General features: G+C 31.8%; 1 pseudogene across 1 annotated transcript; it reads right to left on the reverse strand.

The window, feature by feature from the left end:
• Positions 1–467: 467 nt before the first annotated feature.
• LOC111302400 (SPX domain-containing membrane protein At4g22990-like) lies at positions 468–4,632 on the reverse strand (annotated as a pseudogene). The gene is made up of 8 exons (XR_016344868.1): positions 4,615–4,632; positions 3,359–3,505; positions 2,785–3,245; positions 2,094–2,393; positions 1,773–1,954; positions 1,270–1,454; positions 1,009–1,142; positions 468–857 (listed from the first exon to the last, which is right to left on the reverse strand). The product of XR_016344868.1 is annotated as an SPX domain-containing membrane protein At4g22990-like (transcript).
• Positions 4,633–5,284: the final 652 nt, after the last annotated feature.

Consider the following 5,284-nt stretch of genomic DNA (forward strand, 5'->3'; position numbering starts at 1 on the left):
TTTATGAAATTAAATATGAGTTTTCAAAGATAAAATTTTAAAGTATTTCGAGTAACGATACCCAAAAAATCTCTATAAGTGAACAAAATTAATTTAAATGTTACCAATATACCAAAACAATTTAAAAATTCTTTTAATAAAAAGATTATAATTTTTTTTTCGAATAAAAATAAAATAATAATAAAGAAATAATAAAGAAAGAATAAAAATTTGACAAATAAAAAAAGTCAAGAAAACTATTTTTAAATATCGAAACTAAGATAATTTTTGTTAGAATTAAAAGATAACAAGTAATTAATTAATATCTTTTTTTAACAAATTTTGTGAGGTGCTAATCCTTTTAATAACTTTTAATGAATTTTAAAATTTTTATTAAAAAAATAAATTTTAATAGATGATTAATCATATTTAATCAAGAAAAATTTGTGACAACTTTATGTTTTTTTTTTCAGATTCATTGAAAAACTCCAAAGTCGTTACGACAAGGAGGGAACTAAAATTTTATTAAAATACAATAATAGAGGATAATCGATGCCCAAGTTTCTTACAATATACAGCATTGACATGAAAAAATGGAATTGTGAAGGGAAAATGATTTTTGTTTTTTTTTTGAATCGACCAAAACAAAGAGTTGTGCGTAAAGCATGTAGCAACAATGGAGGAGAGGCATATCAGTAGTGAAAGAAGTAGATTGATATTCAAAAGTCGACTCTGACCTAGGTACCCAGCCAGTGTAATTGTGGCGTCTGCAATCACTTGAGCATTAGTACCAGTTTCTGTTGAAAGCAGTCCCCCATCGTAGGTTCCACGGGACAACCTAGCTGACATTACCCGAGAAAGAAGTGACAAGTTGACACCTGAGGGCAAGAAAAAGTTTGAAGAACAAAACCCCGATCAATAAAGAAATTATATATGCCAACATCAGGGTTTGCACTCCTTTGTGCACTATATCTTTCTCAGAAAATTAATTGTTATTCCAACGACAAAAAGAAATTAAACAATATCTACCTTCAAGTACTTCGGCGGAAACAAACATGATGAGCCCTGAGGAGACATATTGGGGCACAGTGCATGGTATTATTATATGGAAGCTTAGCTGTATGCCTATGCAAACCATAATTTCAGATGCCAACAAAATTTATCTACAATGAACAGATGAATATGGAAGCATGACACAAACAATTCCAGAGCTCAAGATCAATAAGGATATGAATACTAAGTTATGTAAAATAAATTAAAAATTGAAAGGTGCAGGCTTTTTAAAAATACCTGTCTTCAAACATGTTGCTAATGAAGCAGCCAACAACGTTTACCGGAAGAACTGTTAAGCCAAGACATGCAAGAAAAATGGATACTGTGCTTGTAGACCAGCTGAAGTAGTATGTGGTGATGACACTGGATTCCGAGAGTAAAATTTCCATCGCATACTTGAGCATGAAATATAACAACTGAACCTGCTGATATCATAAGAATTCAAGTCTTAGAACATTCAAATATTGAAAGTATTTAAGCTTCGAGAGATGTATTGAAAGTATCTAAGCTCAGTTACAAAAGTAAACCAAGTAGATAATCGGGAATGTGTTTATTAACCACCGGCTGTCCACTGGTCACATTTTCTTAACAAGCAAAATGGGAATATAAACATCTTGAATTTTTACTCTTTTCTCATTTAAGCATGCTTACTACTTTTATGTTGCAAATGACTTGCGATGCACACTTGACTAATCTATATAACTTTTAAAACTGAAGCCAGCTTTTGATTAATCGTATACCTTTACTGAGGGTGTAAGTAATCTATAACCTGATTTAATTGATGTAGCTGGTCGATGAGATTTCTCGGAAGCTTCTTCACTTCCATCACCTTCTGGGTCTTCATCATCTTCTTGCATCTCTTCTGAAGCAACCAGCAACGGTTGCTTAAGACCTTTCTCAAGTGCATTGTTTTCTGCTGTTTCTGCATTTACATGGTAGAACATGCAAATCAATCATTTTAATGCATTACTTAATAAGTCAATTTATCAAACAAAATAATCACCATTGTAAATATGCATAAACATATCAAGCCAAAAGATGATTGATAGAAGAACACATACCAGAACTAGATGCATGAGGTGAATTATTCTCTTGAATATCACGAGACGGTTGTTTAAATGAGATCCACAACCATATCAAATATACAAGCCAAGCTATAGCCATAACCCATCCTGGCAAAGTGTCTTCATTAAGGTAAACTTGTAAATCTTGAAATTTGTCTAAGTATGCCAGCAAGAGCGGGACCATAAGCCATCCCCAATGCACTGGCACTAACAAAGCCAGCTGATGCCTGCATTCGGATTTTTAATGGTACACAATCACTGATATACCGGCGGTTAACAGCTCTAGCAGAACCAAATCTGCAATGACGAGATTAACTTCAACAAGCTAAATGGAGAAAGTAAAAGAGAAATATCTCCTACTCTCTTAAACTGATAATAGTCATTGGTTAAGTTCAATTAGGGTCCTCAAATCCTATTTAATCTCCGATCCTATATATTCCTACTCTGCATATTCCAATAAGCGTCAGCTTTGCCGTACATATAATATAATAAATAGCAAATCCAAGAGGAGAAATTTGGAATGGTTACCTAGGATTCACTATTCACTAAGAGGTTCTACCAAACTGCCGTCTACATTGATTAAAACAAGCTTTGATTATGTCTAAACTATGACTATGCCACACCAATTACCATAGGTGCTGTGACTTCTGAGTTCTGACATGAAGAAAAGAAGATAAAAATGAAGAACACTCAGCCACAAAAAAGCCGACCCAGTAGAAGAACTGTTAATGAGTTCAGATCATAAGCCATCGCGTACATGGTATTTCCCACAAGAAGGACAATACTGCTAAATACGAGAGGTCTGAAGTATGATCTATTAGACCATGCACTAAAATACACTGAAGAAAACACCTGTGCAACTGCCATTGCCCCAATAACAATACCACAAACTGTTGCAGCAGCTCCAAGGCTCGTGGAGTAGTTGTCTGCTGTGGGGACAATAATATATGTATTAACCATATAAAGGAATGTGTTTGCTAAGTTCAAGAGAAGTGACATAAAATGGTATCTCTCTTCATCAACGTGCTCCTCAACCGGAGCAGGTAGCTCTTCTTGCAAAATGAGAGCATGTTGTGCCAGAAAGTTTAGGAAGTTCGTTGAGTTCGTTAACCTATCCACAGCCGCTTTTATTGAATCAACCATAGGATCCTGCAGAAGACCCAAGTAAGTTAAATAGCATAGCCATAACTTTATTATCATAGTAACATTTTTTTTGCAGAGGAAGAAAATGAAAAATTATTAGAAGTACATACAGGAAAAACCTGGAGAGGAAGGGCAGGCGGATCATAAATTGATAAGTAGCTTCCTTGACGGTCCTGAAGTTCATGAAGATTACGAGATACTGCCCCAACAACAGCCCCTAAACCCTGCAAATTATACAACTGGAAAGTAAGCTTACCGGGTACTGGCTACAACTAGCTCTACATACCCCACTATTACCTGTTCACTATCTCATCTAAATTAAGTCCGAACAACTCATGAATAAATTGATCTGTTTACGCTCCTAAATTAGTCTACGCCAATAAGTTTTGTACAACTTTATTAGCTAAGCTTCTTAAAACTTATAGTATTATTTTCTTTTTTTTATCATTACATGAATCTCACAATATCATGCAAAGTAATTTGTCAACGCACCACTCTTTACGAAAAAATTTGATGATTTGACAAAAACAAGAATTTCAAACTAACTAACCATAATGACTTAATGAGCTCGGCAAGTATGACCAACAACAAACGGCTAAATTATTAAGACTCAAATATACTGCTGACTTTGGAATTGGGGGGCTGAAAAAAATTACAAGGGGAATAAAACATAGACCAAACATATTGAATTTGTACATACAAATATATAAAGTAAAATGAGATTAGATTTTTATGAGATATGGAGAGTCTCAAAGTTCAAACTATTTTCTTTTGGATTAATGCAGGATCTTGTATAATTATATTTTTAAAAGCTTTTTTTTTTTTTTTTTATAAAAATATATCATTTAACCCTCATCATCAGTGATGTGATCATTCTTCTTAAATATTAGTTTGATAGATAATCGGTCAACAATTTCTGTCATGCCGTAAATGATTTTTTTTTTATAAAAATAATTACAGTTTGGAGAAAGAGAAAATATTATAAATGTTTAAATTTGAACTTTAAATTTATTAAATAATATTTTATAAAAACAATTATATAAATTAATTGAAATAAATTTTAAAATTTTAAATTATTGATTAAATTAATGATTATATCTAATATCACAATGATCCAACGAATGTCATAAATAGATTTGATTTGTGATAATTATATGTAAGTTATTAAAACCAACACAAGATTTGTCAAATAATTTATTTTGCACATATTAATGCCATGCCTCATTTATGAACAATACTTAAGACTAGATATTTTTAATTTTTTTTCACTTTTCAACTGTTTTATTTTTCTTTTGGGTGCATATATTTTAAACCTATTTTTTAAATTTATATCTTATTTTTTAAATAAAAAATCATATATGAACTATTAAATAACATATTCCAGGCCTTTCATCTCTTAATCTGATGACTAAGAGACTTTAAAAAAAGCATGTGAGCATGAATTTTAATCCTGTCATTCTCTTCCTCTTGTAGTTTTATCCTCCTATATATATATATATATATATATATATATAAAATAAAACGCTCCAATGAAAATTGGACTCAGATGATTAATGGTTGATTTAATTATCCAAAAATTTTCAACCTTAAAAAATCTGGGACCAATCTGATCTTGAATTATTGCAAGAATATATCCTCGAAGAATGCTTTCCCAATTGCACAACAAATCCAATAATCAATTTATAATTTATTTTAAAAAAAGGGTTTTCTCACTAAAGAAAAAGAACAACAAATTAACTGCTTCATGCATGTGCCATTGCTTTTTTTTTTTTTTTTCATATTTGAAAAGTAATTGAAAGATTATTTCGTTCATAAGGGTCTTAGCCGCTGCAAACTTCGAAATTTATAGAATCAAACAAAACTAATATGATCAAATAAGCTGAACATTCATGGATTAGGAAAATTGTTTCCTTTGTTTTTTTGGTTGCTGGTAGGTGGCAAAGAAAGTGACTGTGATTTTTTAAAAACAATGCCTTGACCATGATTTGATTTGTTGCCAGCTATGTTGGGAGCTTTGGGCATCACTGACAGTTTTGACACTTGTT

The sequence above is a fragment of the Durio zibethinus genome, chromosome 9 (genome assembly GCF_047325235.1).
Source record: "Durio zibethinus cultivar Kanyao isolate XHJ-2024 chromosome 9, ASM4732523v1, whole genome shotgun sequence".
NCBI lineage: Eukaryota > Viridiplantae > Streptophyta > Magnoliopsida > Malvales > Malvaceae > Durio > Durio zibethinus.